Source organism: Pelodiscus sinensis, chromosome 1 (genome assembly GCF_049634645.1).
Source record: "Pelodiscus sinensis isolate JC-2024 chromosome 1, ASM4963464v1, whole genome shotgun sequence".
NCBI classification, from domain to species: domain Eukaryota; kingdom Metazoa; phylum Chordata; order Testudines; family Trionychidae; genus Pelodiscus; species Pelodiscus sinensis.
The window spans coordinates 97,170,549-97,196,140 of NC_134711.1; the positions used below are offsets into that span (position 1 = coordinate 97,170,549).

A 25,592-nucleotide genomic window follows, 5' to 3' on the forward strand; every position below is an offset into this window, starting at 1 on the left:
GAGCAAATACAATCCCCAGTTCATCACAGCCTCAGTTTACTCATCTGTAAAATGAGGCTCATGGTGCTTATCTGTCTGTAAAGAACTTTGATTCGAAAGCGCCACAGAGGTGCCTTTAATGAAAAGTTTTTCATTAAAACAAAACTACAAATCAGAATAACATCTGTTCACTGGCAAAACATTTTTTTTAGACAATTTGCTCCTTTATAAGGAGGCATTTCATTTTAAAAGGCTGAAAGTAAGCCTGACCTTGCTTATGTCCCAGTCAGTCAACATTTGAACTTCATTTGTTGTGTCATGAAAAAAAAAAAACCCACCCCAAAACATTCTCAATGTCAAGCAAACATTTATTCAAAGGATTGGCTTGATTGTTTAAAACTTCTGTAAATCAATCACTGTCAGTTAACTTTTCCCCCGCCCCCTCCCCCACTTTATGAAAACACTGTAGCCATCAGAGCTCAGAGCAACACAGCTTTTCAGCACTGCACTGTCAGGAGAAATACTTAGCACAGATTTGGCAACGCAAATACTTTTCCACCCAATGCTCTGTGGAGCTCAAGGAGCTTGTGTGTTGCTGCGTTGCATCGTAAGTACATAAAAGATATAATTTCAGCTATAATCCATCTGGAAAAATACTGGGAATGTGAGACTATGGGTAGTTTAGAAGACATTTGTGTTCCCTGGCACATGGATATCAGCATACAGTTCAATTACACAGTTACAAGAATGCTTTCCTTTTAAATGACTCCGTGGAACAGATCTCTACATGTCATGCACAAGGTGTTTATGTTACAAACGGGGATTTGTGCTATGGTTCACCTAAAGGAGAAGAGAATCAAGTAGATATGGGAAAACATTTGCCAGGAATTCAAGCCGCGGCAAACAATGGCTGCTCTCCGCCCTGGAAGAGCAAATATTTTCATACCTGCAAAGTGCCGATTAACTTGGGTAAGCAGAAACGTTACCCAGCTTAATTGCACATTAAAAGGGAAATGTGAGACGAGCAAGAGCCTTGCCCACTGCAAGGCAGTGTTCTTTGTCTAACATTTTATGTTCTAGGGGATCTGGATGGACATTTCACTTCATCTGCACATCCAAGCAAAAGCATGGCCTAGAGTGAGGCAAGGGAAAACACTTGGGCAGATGCACAAGGGAAAAGCCTTTACAATGTAAAAATATGTCAAAGCTATTTTTGGCAGGTGAGTAGATGACACTCAGGGCTGTCCTTACGATTTATGGGGCCTATGCAGAACTATTAAACTGGTGCCTCCAGATGGCAGCCCCAGGGGCCTGGAGGGATGACAATGTTTTAGAGATGTGATTTTATGATCTTCAGTAAAGAAATATTTTAACCAAGGTCCTATAGACTAACACAGTTAATTCAGAAACTGATAGCATGTACCTGGGGTTGGTGCATGACTATTAAATGACTTCATTGCCACTGGAATGGTTCTTTCTCAGGTTAAATATTCTGATAATAGACCTGGGAAACTTTTTACTTTTAAGTTAACTAAATCTTCCCCAGAGAAGGAGAGGAGAGGTCCAGGTTGGATATTAGGAAAAACTATTTCACTAGGGCTACATCTACACTGGCCACAATTTCCGGAAAAGGGATGCAAATCAGGTAAGTCAGGATAGGGAAATCCGCAGGGGATTTAAATATCCCCCGCGGATTTAAATAAACATGTCCGCCGCTTTTTTTCCGGCTTGGGGAAAAGCCGGAAAAAAAGCATCTAGACTGGCGCGATCCTCCGGAATAAAGCCCTTTTCCGGAGGATCTCTTATTCCCATCTACTCACCTGCCAAAAATAGCCTTGACATATTCCTGAGGTAGGAATAAGAGATCAGCTGCACACTCATCCCACCATTCCCCATCTGCCACCCGGCTCCCGCGCACCGATCCACCTCCGCCCTGACGTTGGGTGGCGGTATTCGGCTCACCGCCGCTCGCGCCGGGCTCGCGCCCCTTACATCCACGCCCCACTCCCCTTGGTGGGGATAGTGGCAGGGTTGCCTCACCTTGCCACGGTCTCCCTCTATAAAATCTTAGCACTCTTCTTGTGGAGAAGACAGACAAACAATAATTGCAAAGCCTGTGCAGAGTATGTCTAGGCTCCTTTTCCCCACTGTCAGTTCTCCCAGGCTGCCCCTTCTCCTTAGAATTATCTCCCACTGTCAAACGTCCTCCCCATCCTCCCTCCTGTGATACGTTTCAACAATGGTGCTGTAAAAAAGGGCCTCAATATTTAAGGCTTGTACTATCATAGGATATGCTGCCTGTGTCTCCATTGAATATGTTTGTGTGGCAGAGATACAATGAGGAAGCATAGGAGCTCAGGCATAAGTCATCTAGGGACTTGGATCTTGATTCCCTACTGGCTTCAGAGATGCTAACTCCCAATATGCACTTGTGTGAGAGAAAAATCAATGTGGATTACTAAGGAAAATATGCCAGCTCTTGAAAACTTTACACCAAGACTGGTTGCCTTTCTGGAAGACTGGTTACTGGTTTCAGGATAGGGGTAACTAAGTGACATGCCAAAGCTTTTGTCCTACAGGAGAGCAGACTAGATGATCTAATGGCTCCTTCTGGCCTTAAAAACTATGAATGCTCCTTTGAAACACTGATCAGACACTAAAAGATGAGCCTTCCTTTAGTGTGTTATTTACAGTCTTTACAAAAGATGACCTGCAGTATTTCTGTGCACCTGTCTCTTTTTCCCACCATTGCCCACAATTCTTCATATCAGGTCGATTCATATGGGAACAATGTCTGAAATATTGCTTTCATTTAAGGAGATCCATTGAACTGTACCAGGTACAGTTAGAACACAAGAACAACCATACTGGGTCAGACCAATGGTCCAGCTAGCCCAGTATCCTGTCTTTGCCAGGTGCTCCAGGGGGAGTGAACAGAACAGGTCATCAGTGAGTGATCCATGCTCTGGCATCCACTCTCAGCTTCTGGCAAACATCAACTAGGCTCACTTCAGCACATGGGGTTGCATCCCTGCCCATCCTGGCTAATGGCTCCATGAATGTATTTAGTGCTTTTTAAACATTTGCTGCAGTTTTATAGTTAATTATGATTAAGTCTAAACATGGGAGGTCGTGTAGAGCCTGGGAACATCTCCTTCCTGATCTAGATGGACACGCAGAATTGCTGTGTCATTTGAGATGAGCACAGAATACGTGACACAGATTGTATCAGGTCAGGTCATTTTGCTGGGAGCTTAAGACATGTTTGTAGATTAAGCTACAGTCCCTCTAACTTTAAATTACCACCACGTTTGGATTGCTGAGTTACTGACCTCAGTATATCCCAGTCTCAGCTCCACCATGGGATGCAGTGAGCCTTCCTGAGACCCATGCCTGCAAGCCATTGCAGGTGATTATTAGTAGGACTCAAATGGTATCACAGCTGCCTTTAAACCAGTCAGAAAGACGTGGCTTCAAGTCCAAATGTCAAATTGTTTCAGGCTGTGTCTGGAAAAAACATCTATAAATGTGTGAGGACCCCTCTGTCTTGGATGATACAAAACAGATCCCCTAAGAATGTTCACTTGTAGAATTATTGGAGGACAGCATTAGGAGAGGCATGCCTGCAGGAATCATGAATTGGAAATATGAAGGTATTACTCTCCACATCAGCACTACTGTAAAAATCAGTGATTAGTTAAAAAAAAAAAAAAAAAAAAAAAAAAGGCAGATACAGCTTCCAGTAGAGGTAGTGCAAAAATATTGCCCTGCAGTTACAACAATAATCATTTTTATTTATGATCTGAAACTCCTAAATTGCTTTACAAAAGTATTATCTCCATTTCTCAGATGGTGATTTCTTCACAAGGTGAAGGCAAGGCCACACAGTTAGGGTGTGTCTAGACTACAGGGTTTTGTCGACAAAAATGGACTTTTGTCGACAAAACTATACCTGCGTCTACACTGCCGCTGAGTTCTGTCGACATAACGTCGACAGAACTCAGCAGCTTTGTTGACGGCTATAAACCTCATTCTATGAGGAATAATGCCTTTTGTCGACAGTTCTGTCGACAGAAGGCATTATTGAATCTACACTGTCCTTTTTGTCTACACTGTCATATTGACAAAGTGGCTTGCTTTGTCGACAGAACTGGATGTAGTCTAGATGCTCTTTGTTGACAGAAGCTTTGTCGACAGTATCTGTCGACAGAACTTCTGTCGACAAAAGCCTGTAGTCTAGACATACCCTTAGATGCTGGCAGAGCTACAACTAGAACCCAGTAATTTGACTTTCAGCTCTATGAAGACTAATAACAAGGCTCTCAGTAGGCAGCCATCAGAGGACCAAGTGACATTAGGACCAGAGATGTTTCAATAGTTTCCCTTTGGAATTTCTTTCCCACCAACCCTCCTGCTTCCTTTTCCCCAGAGGGAAATTAGGTTCAAAATTTGGCACTAAAATTTGGCATTGTCATTTTTTGGCTGGAAAATTTTTGACCAGTCCTAACCAGGATGCTTGGTAGACATGGGCTGCATTTTGTGTCTTGAGTTTCCCACTTGTGTTAGTCCAGGGATAATGCCTATCACTCTCTGGTAATCCACTCTAATGTGATCCATACATTCAGCCATTCTCAATCATCCCAGAAATCCTCTTGTGCCACATCCTTCCCACAGAACCTCTTTCTTCCCTAAAATTCATTCTGGAATGAACACCACCCATTCTAGAATGGGCAGCTGGGGTGAATGCTGACTCTCACAGCAGCTGCCTTTGCTGTTCATGCCTGTTTATCCTCCCTGTCATTTACATTATTTTCTGGTTCCAAACATCTATCAATCCAGAAAGCCATGCTGATGTTTAACAATCACTGCAGTTGTGTCACTCTACTTACGGAGCTAGCATTCCTGGAGGTAAACCACTAACTGAAATAGATCATATTCAAAAGTATTGGTCAAGGCTCCACCCTACATAACCTTTGCTTGGCCTCTGGAAAGGCACTGGCCAATTTATGCAAGCTAACACACCCAAAGAAGAGGGATTTTGCTGTGTCAATGACTAGTGATGGAAGCCTTTAACTAGGGATTCCCTGGTTGCACTCTGCTATGTTAAGTCTTGCTTCCTGGCACTACCAGAGACCTGATGTGCTCTGCAAGCCTTCAGTGAGGAGAAATGTGCCATGTGCCCGGCTTTCTCTTTGGCAACAGAGACTGCAAGAAAGGATTTGGCCTTGAAGACATAGATTTCCTTTCGATCAACGAACATAATTTAGGTTAGTGCATTTGAAACTCCATAAGGGGAAACTGTATGAAAATGTTTCTTTTCTTCACCAGCTTGTAAAATCCCCATTTACACTCAGAACAACAGATAGTGTCCCCCATTGTCTTCTCAGTGCATCCACCCACTTGCAGGCAGCTAACCAGGATCTGCAGAAAAGGAGATAGTTCAGCATGAAAACACATCTGTTTGGAAGAAGTGACCAAGGAAACGGAGAGCACAGTAACCAAAATGCCAGCGCTTTGTGCTTGCAATTAGCAATAAAACATATGGAGAGTAGGAGGCCCTCCCTGCCTGCTCTGAGTGAAGCATTAATTATACAGGAGAAATACAGGTTTTCCAAACTGTAGGCACACTAAATGCCATGCATATTGTATGCACCATTGTGCAGCACGTTTGCAGGCACCATTTCTGTGGCTGCACAGAACCCATGCATACACATGGCTAATGAAGGGCAATCATCGTTACGAGACATTTTCATCATTTGCCCTTGGCAAGAAGGTTCTTTAAGATGCAAACCTTAATTTGTCTGCAGTCTCTCTCTAGGGATTTACCTAAGAACACAGGAATGACCATCCTGGGTCAGATCAAAGATTCATCTAGCTCTTATCTAATTATTTTTTGAATCCTGTTAAAGTCCTGGTCTTCATGACATCCTCTGGCAAGGATTTCAAAGAATCATAGAATCCCAGGGTGGAAAAAACCTCAGGAGATCAAGTCCAGCTCCCTACCTAAAGCAGGGACTGCTTTGGTGCAGCTGCCCATCACTCTGGCATCAGAGCATCTGTAGAAGCGAAAAGCACATTAACTGCAGAAATTTATGCTCACGGAACCTTGCCTATTGCTTTTTTTCAGCACCTCAGCTTTTATATGCTCTGAGACAGTGTTGCAGTAAGTAGCTCAGATGTAAAATGTCTGTGCCATTGTCCTACTGAGTCATGGGTTCTGGGCAGTTCATTTAAAATATTTTCCAGCTGTGAAATGACAAGGAAGAAATCTTAAATTACACAGTGGAGAGCAGACCTTTGAAACACTTTAGTCATGAAGAACCTGACCTGCTACTGTGTACCAAATGCCAAAACTTGGCAGTGTACCTTAAAGCACAGCAAACAGGCAGCCTTTTTTTTTTAATTGTGTGGCAAAAGGCCATCCCAGGTCTTAGAAACCAAATAATGTATCCTGCTGTCTGGAATAACTAGAGACAGGTGAAATCTAAAACGTTTCAGGAGATAAGAGCCCAGCATATGCTATTCTGTCACAGACAAGGAGGAGCAGTAATTGTCAGCCACCCCTTGCATCTTTCAAGGCAGCTAGCAGTTTGGCATGGTTGCTGTTACAAAGATCCAACGAGGCCTGGTTTCCCAGGGTGTAGAGCAGTTGAATAAAGTGTGCTACTGGCGAGCCATGCTCCTCGACCTAGGGATATATTGCCTTGCCACAAAGAGAGGCAATACAAAAGTCAGCATCTTGAACCCAGTATGCCTGTAACCAGCCCATAATGGGCAGATGGATTAGCTGCCCTTCCAGGGGCTTTCTGTTGCTGCAGCTGTTCAGATCTGGGGCCTGTGATATTGTCACAGCTAAATAAACATACAGAGGGGCATGCACTCACACCCTCCTACAACTTGCCATGGCACTAGCTGCAGGAAATGGTAAATATTAATGTATCGTGAGCTCCTGGTGATCCCTGGACAGCACAAAGCGCTGCAAAATAGCACAAGGCAAAGTAGAAGCTGTCTGGATCTGAAATTATTAGGCTTTAATATTAAAGATTGGAAATGGGCCTAAACTGAAACTTCAGATCCAATTTCCACATCCTGATCCATCTGTACATTTCCACAGTGGTCAGCCCCAAAACAGTGCTTCCAAACTTTGAGACTTGGACAGAGGGAATCCAAAGGCAAGCTTTCCCAGAGTTCAGGGTGGTCAGATTCAATGTCCAAGTTTGGGCCCTTAGAGATGGAGATTTGAGCTGAAACTCAGATCCTGAATCCAGATTCAGGGTTTTGGTTCAGAACCAACTCTAAGTAAGGCTGATTCCTCCCTAAGCGTCCTCTCCCATTTTCAGTAACTAGCAGTCAGAGAGGTCGCTGCTGACGGCTCACTCATCAGGTTGAAGGAGGGGAAATTTAAATAACATGAATATGTCAGCTGTTGATGCTTGCAACTAACAGAGCATATGGAGAGTAGGATCCAGTAGGAGTCATATCTTTTTAAAGTTAGGGCCACATGTCTATATGCAAGATGTGTGGGCAAAAGCATTTCAAATCTGCTCCCATAATTTAACTGATCAACAGTATAGAAAATATTGGATTATTGCATGCACAAATGTCTAATAAGGGACTCGTTGCATGAAGTTACTTGATTAGCACATGTAAGTGGTTCTTCTCTGAGAAGTAGCTGCTGTGGCAGGTAGAGAAGGACAGCTTCCAGGAACCTTTATGATAGTATCCACCCTCTGTCTCAGCATTGCCCCGAGATAAGAGGGAGCGGAAGGAACTCAGCACCCTGCAGAATTGGGCCCAAGCAGGTAATTATGCTGAAGTGAAAATCTCCATTTTAATTCAAGATAATAAACTCAGCCACAGAACTGAACAATTAAATGATTCTGGGGAGACTTAGAAGTGGGGCAGTGACACAAAATTAAGGGATGTTGAGTCCAGCAGTGAATGGGCATAAATATCCCCATCCTATTTTCTCCACAGGCCCAATGGATTAACTGGAACTTGGTGAGATGCAGTGGGGTAGTTCTGAATGGGCATCTATTTGAATGCCTCTGCCAATGTGACCTCAAATGCATTGTCACCATATAGAGGACTCCATTTTCAGAGCAAAATGGCATCTTCCATGCAGCAAAAGTGCCATTCCACTGTGATCTGGCCCGACTACAGCATGGGTCAGAGAGGCCAGCACTATTAGGGTATGTCTACGCTGTGGAGCTATTTCAGGATACCGGAAGTACCCCAAAATAACTATTCCATTTTTATTGAAGCAGCCCATTATTTCAAAATAGATTTCGAAATAATGGGTGGCTTATTTCAAAGTCCCAGTAACCCTTGTTCCATGAGGGTTAAGGGGCATTTCAGATGAATGAGTTATTTTGAAATTTGGCGCTGCGTAGACAGTGCCAAATTACAAAATAAGCTATTTCGAAATAGCTCAAAATAAGCTACGTAATTTGTGCTACTTTGCGTAGCTTATTTTGAGTGTAAGGGTGCTGTGTAGATGCACCATTACAGAATTCAAAAATATTGCCATTGGTTTCCAATTCCCCAATGCTTTGCTGTGTCCAGTTCTGAGCAATAAAGCATTTCTTTTGTTTCTCAGACCCTTTGTGATTTAGCAAATGAGTCTCAGGCCAGGCAAGGTCCAAATGTTAATGAGGATTTTACAAACATGTACGATTTAAGGCAGTTTTACAGAAATTTGAGCTACAATTTTATTTAGAAATTTGAAGACCTGTAAACTATTGATGGAACAGCCTTACTAACGGAGTTCGCATGGATTTATAACACAGTACAGTATATGCTTTATCTGTTATTTTCCCTCAAGACTGAGAGCTTTGTGTAAAAGTATTATTTTTGCATTAGAACATCATGTATAATTTATTTATCATTGTATTTTAGAGGCACATTGAAGCTGCATTTGAGATTGAAGCCCCAGTGTGTGAGGCACTGTAAAAACACGTACTGACAGATGCAGCAGGCAGTAGATTGCTTGCAGAACTGGGAAGCTTCCCATACATAGCACTGTAGAATTGGCTACACTCACCTGTATTATTATATCTATATAGAAATGCCTGGAGGCCTTAGTCAGGTTTGGGCCCCATTGCGCTAGGCACCCTAAAAATAAAATTGCCAGAGTATTTGGAACTAGTCTGATCTCGTATAGTGATGCCTATAGTCATGTAGAACAATTTAGTTCAGAAAATACTTTTTTTCCTGTTTGAAGAATCTTATAAACAGGATTTCATTGTGCTCAATGCACAGCACATCCAAGACAGAAATCGCTTGTCATTTCATCATGTAAAATCTATTCCTTCAGCAATGAGAACTGAATCCCACGTACAACTGAGACCCAACCTGCAGCCTGAAACAGGCTCCAGGTTGCCGGTGGCAGCACAACAGCTGCCTTTTTCTTATGAAATTCCCACACATGTGAGATGCTTGAGCTCACCTACGCTTCACTACCCTGTCCTTCAGCACTTCATTTCCCCAGAATGAGTGAAAGTTTAAATAGGGCTCGGCTTCCAATAGCAATGGCAAATGCCATTTTGAATTACAAAGAGTGGAATAAAGGGCTCTCGCTGGGTAACTTGACACATGTTACAAACCCTTTTCTTTTAGGCATTGTCTCAGGTCTTCCTCTAGGGACGAAGAAACTGAAAGGTTGAAAATGCAAGAGCAACACAAAGAGCCCAGCTTAGAGAAAACTGAAGCAGGAGTGTGTTGAATTCTTCTAGTGCTGTGACACCTGTCATGTCAGCAGAGCATTGGTAAGATTACTCAATATAAACTGGTCTGTTCTTTAGACAGACAGCAAGAAGAAAGGTGAGAAGAAACTCAGGCTAACCATACAGTTTTCAAATTCCATGCTACTAGGGGAAGCAGGAGGAACTAGGCCAGGAGTTGTCCCTTTGGGTGCATCTAGACTACAGGTTTTTTTCAGAAAAAAGGCTGACATTTTCTGACAATGGTAAGCCTCATTCTACGAGGAAGAAGCCTTTTCCAAAAGAGCTCTTTCGCAAAAAGGAGTGTGTGGATGGAGGAAGAGGGAGTTCTTTTGGAAGAAGAGGAAAGAGGAAAAAGCACAAGTGCCCTGGTGGCCTCTCGGTCCATAGTAATCACAGCTTACATGTGAAATAGCATCCATTCAGTGTGGACATTCTTTCAAAAAAGCAGATGGCTTTTTCAATGCACTTTGGCAGTGCGGACGCTCTCTTTCGAAAGAAGTTTATTCAGAAGATCTCTTCCAGAAAAACTTCTTTCAAAAGAAGCTTGCAGTCTAGACATACCCTTTCTTGCCTGCTCTGAATAGAAGGGGAGATTGTGTAAGCTTGTAAGTTGTTTCTACCTAGTTTGGTCTCACTGCTGGAAGTGGAGCTAGGGCTGCCTGATGGCTTGCTGAGCTTGCCTGGGAATGCCTGGTCCCAAGCAGCTGCTTATTTTGCTTGTATTCCAAGCCAACCCTGGAAAGAGTAGAGAAACACCTGGGTATTAGCATCGTCTGTCCACAGGAATGAAGATGTTATCATCAGCATAATCCTAGCATTGTTGGAGTGTGTGGGCATATGTAGGAGGGAGAGGGTTTGTATTCTGATATAAGGTCTTTTAGAAATAAAAACCACCCCCCCAAAACACAAAACAAACAAAAGAAAGAGAGAGAGAGAGAATTCTGTGACCCGGTAATTGTTAAAGCTGATCACTATAGGCCAAATAATACAGAATTAAAAGGAAATTTGAACTATCCTGTCCAACAAGCAGGAATATAAGCCCGGCCAGTAGTACAAAAATAGCATCTTTTTATAAAATGAAAAATCTATGCTAAACCACAATGCTCCAAAGTAGCATCTGGTTCTTCTGCTAAAGTATAATTCTTCCCTGCCAGATATCCCAGTGATATCCTCCGTTGTTCTTACTACTGTCCTTCCAAATGGAAAAAGAAGGTGTGCAACTTCTTCCTCCCACCATCCAACATGATAAAATAAAATTATTACACAGCTCTGTAGTAATTACTGATCAGGATTTGGAGAGGAATTTTCAGAGGGAACTTTCATGATGTTTGTGCCAAAATAATGATCTCTCTGTGTCTTGACATTTATTACACGTGAGAAGGGTTATCTTCAGAAGAGATTTGCTTTTCTAGTTCCAACCAAAGAGGGCTGTATGTGAGAGATGGGATAAATTGCTAAAGCTTTGAAGATACAGGTTAGTTTGGATAAGCAAACTGAAGTTCTGATGTTTAGCTGACCCTCTTAGGTTTGCAAAACTGGACCAGAAATACCATAATCCTTCTGAGTCCTCATGAAGCCACATGCAGTGAAGCTCATCAAAACTAGCCAGTTTTGTTTAGACTGTTAGATTTTCACCATACTGGGTTGGAACAAATCTATCACTTAAACCAACATTCAATAGATGAGAATTCTCACAAACCAAACCCCATGGAAAGAGTAGCTGAAACCCACATAAACCAAAACCAGGCAGTCTTGCACTGAACTACCTGGAAATCCTTTAAGCAGTCCCAAAACCATTCTCATTGTCAGGTCCTCATTATTTCGGACACAATGATGCTGCAGCGTTCTTTTGGTTCTTTAAATCCAAAACAAGGAGTTGTCTTTGAGACCATGCCTTCTGAAAGAAGGAGAGATTCAGGTAGAGCTGTGTGTAGAAGCTAATATTTATGTTGAGATTTTTGGTTCAAAATACAAAGAAAACCTTTCAGTTATTTCTCTTCTCTACGCCTGTCAGTTTTCTGACAAAAGGTTATTTATTAAAACAGACTCAAGAGCATAAAGAAATAGACAAGCACTTGAAATCATTGTTTCCTCCTATCCAGCCCATCATTTTGACACAGCTAGTAAATGAAACTGGGTCCAGCTCTGATCCTCAGTATTATCAATTCAGCGACTACTTCCTACTCAATTGTTCTTATTCTTCTGTAGTTTCCCCTTCCACACACCTTTATGACATCAATTCTAAGCCCATTGAAAGTGGACAACTGATGCTTTGTTTGCCTATAGACCTTTTGCTGTACACAATAAGCTTTGTCAGAGTTCTGTGCAGGATTGTTTTAAAAGTTTTTAAATGTCACTACTTTATTCCTGTTGGCTCTCAGGTTGTGCAATATAAGCACCCAACCTCTTAGCTCTCTGGATTTATGGCTTTATGAAAACACATGGCAAATTAATGATTGGACAACAGCATACCTAAGATAATATATTTATTCCTTGTGACCTTTGTGCTAGAGTCTAATATAAGCATTTTTTGTAAATTCATGCAATAATTCAAATATACCAAAATGAGACTCTGCCGTCTGGAGAGAGGTGTTCAGGCTTCTTAGTTGGTAAAAGCAGGGAGAACATTCTTTTCACAGTCCTAAAGTTACTGTAATCTTTTAACACACATTTCTTTCTTTTCAGCTCTGCTTCTGTGTCTTTGTATGAGAGAGAGAGAGAGAAAACAAAAGGGAAAGCGAGAGGGGGAGAGATCCATATTAATATAACATGCAATTTCCAGATGTTTGCTAATGAAAAAACCATGAAGGATCACATTAAGAAGGGAACTTACATAAAAATAATCTGAAACTAAGTCTAAATTCACCTAAAGATTTGCTGCAGTTTGGAAACCCTTTGCATGAACCTGGACTGATTTATGACTTCACACCAAAACCACACAAGCTTGCGGATTTTGCACGGTAAGGATGTGAGACCAGATGAATCTCTGTGCTTTTGAATCGGTTTCCCATTGAGTTTTGGGGTTTCCTCAAATCCCAGAACACAAAAATAAACCTTAAAGGGTGTGAACCTTCATGAACTGAAATCAAGAGGGAGATCTGCAGCCTCCTGAAGAGCACAACAGCCAAATTTTGTACAGCTTGTCTTGAGAAATTGGACTTCCACATGTTCTCTTTACACCTTGGAACCCTTTGAAACTGCACCCTCCTGCCACTGTGAGTTTAAGATCCTAAAGTTACACACGCAGCCTTCTCAGCTCAACAGTACTCATACAGCTTGGTATGAGATCCTCAACTAGTGTAAATCTGCAAGGCCCCATTAAAACAATCTTTGGTTGACTATCCTTGACAATATTTCATCTCTTCATACCTTTCCTTTTGAAATTTCATCCTGCCTAGCAATTGATCTGCAATGGTTATACTGACTTTATTTGCACACTGAAATACCCATAAGCCTTGAATTTGTTCTAATCTAACTTGATCGTTGATTTCCACTTCACTGAGGATGCTTGCCCGCCTCTCACAAAGTAATATTTCTCTACTTAACTATGTAGGATTTACTCTCTTTTTATTGATTTACCTTTTAGACTGTAGGTTCACCTGTGGTATAGGTTCAGCTTTACTTCTGTGTGTGCCACAGAGCAGAGTTATTCAGGATAGTCTCTTAAATATCCCACCTAAATTGTTGTCATTTCCCCTTGAGGCTGCTGCTAACCATTTTCTTCCTTGAGGAATCGTCCTTTACAACATCAAACCTGACATGGCTGTGATAATAGTGACCCAGCTGCCATCCCTACACCTTCTCTCATCTACTGTCTCCTGAATGATTCATAAAGTGATGGCAAGGTAGGTGAAGGGGTAGGTAAAGGCAACCAGAAGTATTCTGCTAGCAGATTCTGCAATTTCCTTGATCATTTTTAACATATTAAGGCCCTTATCTTTCTTCTGAAATGGACATTCATATTATCTAGGGCCAGATTTTCAAATGTATTTAGACACCTGATGCCTAATAGGATTTTAAAAAATGCCTAATCAGGTTAGATGCCTAACCCCCACTGATTTCCAAGTTAAGCCTGTACCTACTTGCAATGGGAGTTAGACACCTAATTACTTAGGCACCTTTAGAAATCTCTTTAGTAGCCCTATTTCCTTTGAAAATCTGGTCTCCAGTCTGCAGACACATTAATATTTCTGTTACTTGGGATTTATAACCAAATAGAGCCTCTCCATCCTGGAGAGGCTGCCAATATGTGTAATGCAACGGCATTGTCATCTGTAATGCACCTATTTTTCCTGCATAGTTTAAAAAGACAGATCACTGATATTTAGAGATTATCTCCAGTAAAATGAAATGATCCATTATCTGAATTAGGTTGCATGGTTTTTATGTTCCAATGTTTACTCAGCAGTAAAAAGCAAGGCAGTCTATCAACCCACAAAACAAAGGTTTAGTGTAAGTCACTAGGGCTACGTCTAGACTGGCCCCTAATTCCGGAAAAGTCATGCAAAGCAGGTAAGTCAGAATAGGGAAATCTGCGGGGTATTTAAATATCCCCCGCGGGATTTAAATAAACGTGTCCGCCGCTTTTTTTCCGGCTTGGGGAAAAGCCGGAAAAAAGCGTCTAGACTGGCGCGATCCTCCGGAATAAAGCCCTTTTCCGGAGGATCTCTTATTCCTATTCCGGCTTTATTCCGGAGGATCGCGCCAGTCTAGACACTTTTTTCCGGCTTTTCCCCAAGCCGGAAAAAAAGCGGCGGACACGTTTATTTAAATCCCGCGGGGGATATTTAAATCCCCCCGTGGATTTCCCTATTCTGACTTACCTGCTTTGCATGACTTTTCCGGAATTAGGGGCCAGTCTAGACGTAGCCTAGGGGTATGGCTACACTAGCCCCCTAGTTCGAACTAGGGAGGCTAATGTAGGCATTCGAAGTTGCAAATGAAGCCCGGGATTTAAATATCCCGGGCTTCATTTGCAACTTCGAATGCCTACATTAGCCTCCCTAGTTCAAACTAGGGGGCTAGTACAGACATTCCCTAGGATACCTCTCAAACCAGCTTCTGAAAACCTACTCTAGATCCTCGTCACCACCAGACTCTCCAGTTGTTGTTTCTTCCCTTTCTTAAACACTTTGCCAAAGGGTTGGCTTTAGCGATCATTCACCATTTGGTCAGTTCCCGTGTGGTCACAAGGACTTGATGGGTCAGAAGTCCAACATTGGAACAGTGTTGATACACCCATGTAACAGAGGGTCTGCCTCTGGGCCACCTCCATCCTTGGTTGGTGGAATTTTTATCGTGGATATTCTGAGTCACCCGGAGAACTATGTTCAGCAGAACATCCTTCAGGATTCTGGCAATATGTCCAAAAAGTGTAAGACTCCAGCTGCGGACAATGGCCCAAGTTGTCTGTGACCACAGAGACCATCACCTTCTGCACGACAAAGGCAGTCATTTCACTTTATGTCCAATATACAACATTGGCTTTGTAGATGGAACTCCTCCAACTTTGTCCAGTCTGGGCAGCATAGACTTAATGTTTTGCAACCAGACAGCAGCATGAAGAGGATACAGCTTGAACGGATCCCTGAGCTTGGCTGTCATGCTGAGATGATGTTGATTCCATATTTGTCATGAACGACCCATAGCAAACACTGCCAATCCAGTGAAGAACCTTTGTATGAGAGTTACAGAAACTGGTGTGCAGAGAGTCCAAATTGTTGAGACTTCTATATTACACTGAGAGACAGTTCCTCAGTGGGTATAAATCAGCTTAACTCCATTGAAGTAAATGGAGCTGTGCTGCTTTTCTTCAGCCAAGGAGCTGGCCGCTGGGGGCTTCATTTGCATTATAAAGTACATTAAACAGCAGAGCCTCTCAACAACTCTATTTTTAACTTTTCTGCAAGTGGTATTAGTTTATGTAAGTCTTGTTTACATGTCATCTATTTATTTACTGGCTGGGATATAAAAGAGGCTTACATACTACAGTTATTCTAGTGCAGCTGTCCAGCAAAAATGTGCATCACTGTGATTCCGATTTATTTTTCTCCTGTGCTAGTGTTTTGAATGAACAAATAAAGTGCCCTGGATTGTGTTGACTTGTGCCATCAAAGAACAGACTGACCACAGCAGTTTTAAACACAGGCAAGAGTTCCGTGCTAAGTCGGAGGCAAGGATCTTTTCTAAAAAACTAACTGAAGAAATAATGACAGAGACCAGCATTGGGCTAATCAGTTCAGCTCGATCTGACTCTTTGGAAGGCTTTTGCCTTACGTTAGGCCTCTGCAATCCCAGCAGTTCATGCTGCAGGGACTCCTCACACAATAGCAATAAATCACTCTTCATTCATGTAGGGCTGTGTTAAACGTTTCACATTAAGATGAACTCCAAAGTGCAAAAGTTGGATGAGATTTTGGCAAACTAGAGAGGTACTGAAAAGGTTGGAGAAAGGAAAAGACACATACCTGTTCTGTGATCCAGTTTTTCTAATCACTAACTATTAAGCAACTGTTGGGTTTGAGTCTAACAACAAACTTCTTCCTTGGGAAATATAAGTTGTCTTCAAAAGCATAAATCCCTTATATGGGTTTCTCCTAAACTGCCTGGAGAAGCAAAAAAGTAGCATATGAAGGGACAAAAGTGCAGAAATGTAGCTGAATTGTCACTTCCCTGACAATAACCATGTGTTAGATAAATTGGCACACTACTGATCTGAAACGGTTTACCCCACAGGATTGTTAGTAAAACTGTTGCTTGTTTTCTCACTTGAAACTACTGTGCTGACATAATCCACCCCCTTCTTTTCCAGGACTGCAGAATTCCTTTCTTGGATCTGAAAAAGGGACATTTCCCCCACAGGAAACTCTAAATTCTTTGATTATAAAATTTGGCAGGTGCAATTGAATTTTAAGGTTGAAATTGAAATAAAAACCACCCAACCCCATTGTGTTCTTATCCAATTTCTATGTTTGCACAACGTCTGTCTAATTTATAATCATGTTATCTATTGGAGGGCGGATAATTTATGGGCTGATGCATGGTTCCAAATCAAAACAATTGTTCAGCATTTTTTTCTTTTTTGGAGATAAAATTTAAACAAGTTCAGCAAATCTGGAGTTTGAGAGACGCTAAGGAAATGACTTACTCAGTGCAATAGCTAATTCACTCTACCAGATCTACTGCTTAGAAAGTTTTTTTTCTGTCTCTTCATTGGTAGCACCTTAAAAGGAGGATGATTTGGAGATTTAAAGGCTTATTCAGAGCTTTTGTACTTATGCACCTGCTGTATCCAAAAATGTTCATTAGTTCTATGAGAATTGTCTGAGTAGGCCTCCACTTGTATGACTGTTCATGTGCCCTCAGTGCTGGGCTGAAACCCTCTGGGATGTGTTGACCATTGGAGCCAAACGTATCACCCCTAGTGGAACCAAATTTTTAGATCCAGAATTATATAAGGAATCATGAGCCTGTCTTCACCCTGGTTCCTTTTGGATGACCGAAGCAGCACACATCCTCTTGCTCTTCCTTTCAGTCACTTTGCATGTATTATATGCTATCAGAGTTATTTGTAGTTCCAAACAACCTTCTTCTTGCTCCCATTCGAGTTTGTAATTTTGTACATTGACAAATGCCTCTGTCGTATTTCACCACCCCCTGTGCACAGTATTGATTTCAATGGGAATTTTGCCCACCTCAGCACTGAAAGATTAAGTAGGTACATTTCTGTTTTTCCCTTCATAGTCTAACTATCCTGGCATCTTGCTTTGACTACTGAACTTACTATATGCTTTCTGGGAGGTCCATGATTTCATTACAGCCTCTGTAGATGTACCTACAGCACATTTACCATTAATTTTTCTTCTTTCATTTCAGGAATTCATAAAACTTCAAACCACTTTCCATTTCTGGCTACATTATTCCTCAGGGCAATTAAGGTGAAACACTATAGTGAAAGAAGTAGCGAGGGTTTTGAATTAGTAACAACATTTGGTGCAGTTTTCCTCTCCCTCCTTCTTCTTTGGAAATGTTAGTCTCCTCATCTTTCCGGCGAAGCTGTATAATAGATTTGATTCCCATAGAGCTGCCGTGAAGAGCTCCACACACAGTTTTCTCAGTGGCGTTGAAATAAAATATTTGCAAGGGCAAGCTGATTTTCAAAACTGCCTGAGCCATTACCCTTGTTTGTGGAGCTCTCTCAATCAGTGCCTCTTTGTTACATTGCAAATTTAAAAAACTTTTTTAATAATCCCCATGAAATCAGCAACAGATTGTGTTTCCGTAAAGCATTAATAAACTCTTGCATTTGGCAATGGAACTCTTTATTCTCATGACTTGGCTGCTGCTTTGTATGATTGGGGAGTTTGGTCAGTATCACTTCTGAATTAGGGATGATTTTCGAAATTATATCATGAAATTACAGTGTCATGGAAAGCCTGTATGCATGTGGCTCCACCATGAGCTTAGCAGGGTTGTGTTACATCTCTGCCAGGCCAGAGACAGCAGGGTGTGATCAACCGTCAGTGATCATGTATTCAGAGTGAAACACCTTGGGGTTTGCTGTAGCTGGGGGAAGAAACGTCCTCTTGTTGTCTGAAGGGAGCAGAGCTTGAGAGTAAGGAAACCTTACTGAGAGAAGAACAAAAGAGATCAGGTGACCAAGAAAAAACTACTAAGGAACACATAAGAACAAGGGGTCAGCAAGAGGAAGTGTGAGGCAGAAGACAGCCAGGTCACAGAAGCTTTGGAAAGCAATTCCACGAGGGAGAGAGACTAGTTAGCATGTGACAGTCAGCATGAGGAGGAAACACGGAGGGGTGCCTAACGCGGAATGCATGTCTTTGGGCTGTTATGAGTACCTCAAGCCAGGGGGTGCTGCCGCAGCCTCAGCACAGCTAGTTCCAGCATCCCTGGGAACATCTTGCCTGCCAACTTTCCAATGGTTCCCCCAGGACTCACAAGGGAAGGATAAATAGGAAGTCAGAGACATGGCTGTTTCAAAGGCTAATTGGCTTGTATGATTATAGTTGTTAAGGAAAGTGTGTGTTAACTGCTTCACAACTACTGTGCGGCCGTGAGAGTTAAACTGTAACTAGAAGCTTGACACCTGTGGGGTGGGGCACTGGGTGGGTTGTGTGTTTAAGAACTGGAGAGCGTGCCTGCTAACAGGAGGAAAGGGGATAGTTGCCCTGGAGCCCACTGCGCTCTGGGGGAGTCGCAGCACACTCCCCGCAGTGCTGAGGCCTGCTTGCCCCCAGCCCTGTCCTTTCTAGAAGTGTGGAGCCAGCCAGGGGCCTGGCAAGTCTATTGGCTCCACTGGGGAGGCTGAAGAGTCAGCTCTGAACCCAGAATGTCCAGATGACTGGATAGTGAGTTCCAAGACTACAGTGGAGCATGTGCCACATGGAAGGTCTGAGCCCTGGGAATGTACCAAGAAACACAAAGATTGGGGCTGGCAGTGGCTAGATGCCATTTAGGCACCAGGAGCTTGAAACAGTCAAAGGATCCATAGCACAGAGGCACTGAGTCCCCTCACAGTGGGTGGCCAGAACGGGGTGCTCACTAGGATCGGTGACACTGTGTAACTAGTGAATTGGCTTCTAGCAGCCTGAATTCCTGGAATTCTTCTAAGGTGAACTGAAACAAACCCGTCAGTGACAGGATTATAGCATGGGAGGAAACTCCAGTCTTATTCCCAGTAAGTGCTACTTGTTTCTCATTCCTCTTAGTACACCCCCAGCAATAAGTGTCCTTGAGGTGTGCTGGTGGCTTTGCAGCTGTTTTTCTACTAGATCTAAAGCCTATAAAATCTCTCTCTCTGTGATGTGAACCCCATAGCTCAAAGTGCTATTAGACCACCTGCTGCAGCTCTTGGGTATTTATCCATTATAATTTACACAGCTATAAACTATCCTTTTCTTTGATAGATTTTATATAAGAGTTAGTCCAATTCATTCCTTCTGATGGGCTCTAGGCCACTCAAGTTTATCACTGACTTTCTCAGTCCCTGGCACTACATTATGCCTCAACAACATGACAGGTGGTTTTTACTTAATTATCATGTCTGGACAGTGTAATGCAGGGTTCTTTTGTATTTTCCCACTGCCTTTATCCTTTTACAGTGACTTCAAAATAAATTACATTTCAACTTCGTATTGGTCAGCCATAGATGCCAACTTTAGAGGTCTGATGAGTATATGTAAGGCGAGGTAGAAAACCTTTTTGCTTTAATTTGTATTGACCCAGGAGGTACAGAATGAGGCAGTAAGATGGTGGAGCAGACTAGACAGCAACAAAATCTGGACCACCAGACTTTGGAAGCTGTATATTGATTCTTGCAAAACCTCTGTTGTGTCCTATTTGTCTGACAAAAGGTTTTTTGATTCATAGCCAAAGCACTGGAAGATCACAGACCTTAGGCAGGTCTCATAAAGGTCTTTAGTGAATTGGTCTTAGAAGGAGAGGATTAAATATAACAGAAGAGATGGCTGCAGGAGGAGAAATGGAAGTGAATGACACCTAGTATGGCTCTCTGAAGCGGATGTGCTATAATCTATTTTATATACACAAGTGTGAACTCCAACCCCTCAGAGAGATTGAGCCCAAATGGCAAATATTCAATTTTAGCAAAATCCAGCATTCCTGGGACCTTCATAACATGTACCATGGCTCATGCTACTAGTTGCTACACTCAAGAATGACTTACAAATAAAACTGCTGCCACCATGGTTCATTAACAATAAGTGAAGTTCAGAGTTGTATGAAATATGATGAGAGACAAATAAATGTGTTGAGAGACCAACGGTACATGCCAGGTTCAACCTTTTGTCTAGCAACCTAACTTTTAATCCAGAGTCCCTGGTCCCTCACTGGTCCAGGTCCCTCTTGAAACCTGACCAACATTTCTTTAGTTTCACTTATTCCACTATAGGCATTTCTAAGGCCAGCACCGTTTTGAGATTTAAGCAATAAGTTCTGTAGTCAAACACTCTGCTATTATCATCAGACGACAGAAATTATCTAACTCACATCTCCTCCACGTGATACCCTTTGTTGTCTACAGAAACAACATGCCTTGATCTGACCCGTACCTTGGCTCAAGAGTTGTAGAAAAAAAAAACGGATTACTGTAAATCCAGTTTCATAATCATTGCAACCATTGCCCCATGCAAAGCAGAACACCCAGGATAAAATGGAAAAAGACTATACCAAATAAAACTGAGTCTCTTGGAAAAAAAATATAGCATTTGTCATGAGCACTAAGGCAAAGGCCGTTGTGAAAGAAACCAGGCCGAACAGATGTGTGGTTGATTTATTCTATGTCAATTAATCTCCATGTCACAAATATTTTTGCTCCTAGTAAACACTGAATACAGATGGAATAACAGCTACAGGAGGGAGAAATAATTGTGTGTAGCTGTGCAGCCTCTGTCTCAGTGGCAACAGCTTGCAGACTCACTGCTTTGAGACAGATAAGGCAGTTCATGTATGTACTTAGGGAATCTCAAATGCTACCATAAGCAAATTGCAGACCCACAATTTTCAGACAGAAGCTTGCCCCAGAGGAACAGTGTCTATATTTGACTCTTGTGTTTGTGTGTGTGAGTGAGAGAGAATTTATGGGGATTACCCTTTGCCTCCGTGTACACAAAATACAGCTCTCCATTGCAAATGGTGATGAGAGTTTGATTTTGAGGTGTTAAGGGTGTAAATCTAGGGTCTTATGCCACAACATTGCTAAGAACTGCAGCTCTTCTTTCAGGAAGCTACTAAACTGGAAAGAAAAAGAATTCTAAGGCTAGACCTAAAACAACTCCAAAAGGAGACTTTTTGTTATTTTGAAATATTATTCCAGTGGAAGCTGGAATCCTTTGGCCAGCCTCGGTGGTGGGCCAAGAGCTGAAATCACTAGGTTTGGCCCAGAGACAGACCCATCATGGAAGCAGCAGCTGGCAGGAGCAGGGCAGCTGGCAGGAACAAGCGGCCAGCAGGGCATCTGGCAGGAGCGGCCAGCCAGTAGGAATAGTGGCAGATATCCAGCAGGACAGCTGGCAGGAGCAGGTGTCCAGCAGGGTGGCTGGTGGGAGTGGCCAGCAGGAGGCTGGTAGGAACAGCGGCAGGCAGCCATCAGGGTGGCTGGCAGGAGCAGGCGGCCCACCAGCTGGCTAGCGGGAGTGGCCAGCAGGCAGCCGGTAAGAGCAGCGGCTGGCAGGAGCATGTGGCCAGCAGGGCGGCTGACAGGAGCGGCTGGCAGGAGCAGTGGTGAATAGCCAATGGAGTGGAATGAGATGCTTCCTATCCGCACCCCCTACGGGTGGGAGGTGAACTCTGAAAATCACTCCTGAGATCTGATCTGCCCTGACCAAGGGCAGCAACTGTGAGTGGGGTACGGAGAAAGTTTGGGCATGTGAATGGGACACTTACATTGCTAGACCTGTGAGCCTGAGAGGCAAAGGACATTGCTCAATCCATTTGAGCTGGAACGTTTACACGTGGTTTGGTTATGAACTCAGTTTGTGGTATTTTCCCAATCTAATGCCATGTTGCTTCTCTCCCTCTTTCATTAGAAGTTTCTTTTCTATGCTCAGACTCTGTGCTTGTGAGTGGGGAAGCATTGCCTCTCAGAGGCACCCCGGGGTGTGTGAATTTCCCAGGCTACTAGGTGAGGACTTGAGCCAGTTCTGTGTGGGATGGATGAAAAGGAACTCCTAGATATTGAACCCAGTCCTGGCTGCTCCCGGCACTACCTGGAAAAAGGGTTATATAGATAAGGGAGAAGCGGTGGACATGTTATACATAGACTTTAGTAAAGCATTTAAAACAGTCTTGCATGACCGTCTAATCAATAAACTAGTGAAATACAACCTAGATGGGACTACCACAAGGTGGGTGCAAAACTGGCTGGATAACCAGTCTCAGAGAATAGTTATTATTGGTTCACAATCATGTTGGAAGGGCATAACAAGTGGGGGTTCCACAGGAGTCTGTTTTGGGACCCATTCTGTTCAATATCTTCATCAACAATTAAGATGATGGCATAGAGAGTACATTATTAAGTTTGCAGATGATACCAAGCTCGGAGGGGTTGCAAGTGCTTTGGAAGATAGAGTTATAATTCAAAATGATCTGGAAAAACTAGAGAAATAGTCTGAGGTAAATAGGATGATGTTTAATAAGGACACATGCAAAGTACTCCACTTAGGAAGGAATGGTCAGTTTCACACATACAGAATGGGAAGTGATTGTCTATGAAAGAGTACTACAAAAAGGGATCTAGGGGTTATAGTGGACCACAAGCTAAATATGAGTCAAGAGTGTGATACTGTAGCAAAAAAAGCAAACATGATTCTGGGATGCATTAACAGGAGTGTTGTTAGCAAGACATGAGAAGTCATTCTTCTGCTCTATTCTGCATTGATTAGGCCTCAGCTGGAGTATTGTGTACAGTCCCTGGACACCATATTTCAAGAAAGATGTGGAAAAATTGGAGGTGGTCCACAGAAGAGCAACAAAAATGATTAAAGGTCTAGAAAACATGGCCTGTGAGGGAAGACTGAAAGAATTGGGCTTGTTTAGTTTAGAAAAGAGAAGACTGAGAGGGGACGTGGTAGCAGTTTTTCAAGTATCTAAAAGGATGTTACAAAGGAGGAGGGAGAAACATTGTTCTTGATTTCTGATTATAGGACAAGAAGCAAGGGGCTTAAATTGCAGCAAGGGAGGTTTAGGTTGGACATTAGGAAAAACTTCCTAACTGTTAGGGTGGTTAAACACTGGAATAAATTGCCTAGGGAGGTTGTGGAATCTCCATCACTGGAGATATTTAAGAGCAGGTTGGATAGACATCTATCAGGGATGATCTAGACAGTGCTTGGTCCTGCCATGGGGGCAGGAAACCGGACTTGATGATCTTTCTGAGATCCAATCTAGTTTTAGTATTCTATGACTGCTGGAAACAACTAATACTGAAGAGGGAGAAGGAACTAGACCCAGGCTGGAAGGGTGTCTGGCCCATGAAAAAGATTATTAGAACTACATTTAGGGTGAGATATTACTTGCAACTAGTTTCTTTAGTGTATTAAGCTTAGCTTGTGTGTTTGTTTATTTTGCTTAGTTACCTACTTTGTTCTGTCTGCTGCCTCTCATGACCACTTACACCCTGTCTTTTTATACTTTATTACTGAACACAAGTGATTTTTTTAAACCCAGTGAAAGTAATTAGTACCTGGGGGAAGCAAAGAGCATGTGCATCTCTCTCTTTACATTGAGAAAGAGGGAGAGTTTCCTCACCTTACACTGTATAGACCTCTGTACCGAGAGAGATGGATTTACCTAAGGTTCAGTTCCCACAGGGTCTGTGTACTTGAGTGCTGGAAAAAGGTCTTACGCTATACTACTTTCAGTCTGTCTGCAGCCTTGAGGTTATACTGACAAGACAACCACTTGCAGACTAGGGAGGAGAATGGGAAATGATGCCTATTTGCTCTATGTAGCTTTTGAGACAGGATGGAGAACACCCTACCTGTGTGTGTTAGAAATCTCTGTCTTCAATGGACATGCTGTATTGCATGGCTTCTTAGTGGCAATGGGTAAAGATCTTTTTCAAGTTGGTTCCCACTCCCAACTAATTCTTCTCCCTCCCACAATCTTTAGATTAAAATGCTAAGGCTCTCTCTCTTCCCCCACATCAGTTATTTATGCTACTGGCACTCTGCAACTAGCCTCAGCTACATATACCGCAGCTTTTCACAGACCTGCAATGCCACACCCAGTGTTTGAGATTTTTGGGCCCCTAAGTAAAGGCCACTCATCATATTTCCTGCAAGTCTCAATTTGAAATCTGCCCTCTGGGCTTGAATTTCAGCCAGATTTGAAATTAGTAAGGAAGATCCCAGATCTAGGCCACTGGTTAAAAGCTCTTCAAAAACTCAAGAGAAAAGATCAGCTAGCATGAGCTAATTTGAGTCCATTACTTAAAAGAAACTTCTTCAGGAAGGAAGTTTTCACCCAAGGCCTTAGTCTCCAGTTTGCAACAGCACCCCAACAAAAGATTTTTAAGTAAGTACCTAGCTGTCCCTACATCCCTGAACACTAACTACTAGCTATATCCTCAGACATGATCTCTTTTTTGATTACAAGGGAGCTATTTTTATAGGGCAACTAATTTAATGCTCAGCACCTGAATTAACCTAACAAATCAGTCAACAGCTCTGTGTAATTACTGACCCCACCACTGAAGGAAAACTGAGGGCAGGGAGTTAATTTGGCTGGTGCTCAAGTGAGTCCTCCCTTGGGGTCAGAGTCTCATTTGGTGTGAATTGGCATTGCTCTGTTAAAGTTAATGGGCCCCCAATTTATCACAGAAGAATCTGGCCCACAGCTGGACCTGGGATGAAAGTGTGCTTAGTATCAAAAACATATAAATACTTTCTCTTTTGGAAATGCAGACTAGCCCAGAGTTACATCTGCCATGAGCAAAATAAAAAAGTTAGAGGCAGCCTGAGAATGATTAAAGTGGGCCCAAACTATCTAAAATACACATTTCCCCAAAGTCACCATCAAGAGGGGAAGATTCTAGCCAACATTTTGATGCATGCTGCAGAAATAATTTTGACTGAGAAATGTAACCCTGGAATCAATTTTATCCATAGGGCAACAATATAAATCATGAGCCAAATTCTATCCTTGGCTGCATACACAGGACTTCCACTGATTTCAGTCCTAGCCACACGCATGTATCTGAGGGAAGAATTTGGAACCCCATGTCTTTAATCCTCTACCTCTGCAGAGCTCAGTTATTACACATACTAAAAATGAGGAGCATGTGGGTTGCACGGTTGTAACTGAGAAGAGAATTTGGCCCATTTTCTCCAAGTGCTGTGTCTGAAGTGG

General features: G+C 42.5%; 1 long non-coding RNA gene across 1 annotated transcript; it reads left to right on the top strand.

Annotated features, from left to right (window-relative positions):
• The first annotated feature begins 447 nt into the window (after positions 1 to 447).
• On the top strand, positions 448 to 14,204 carry LOC112543843 (uncharacterized). The gene is made up of 3 exons (XR_003087109.2): positions 448 to 586; positions 9,598 to 9,746; positions 12,390 to 14,204. It is a non-coding gene; the product is annotated as an uncharacterized LOC112543843 (long non-coding RNA).
• Positions 14,205 to 25,592: the final 11,388 nt, after the last annotated feature.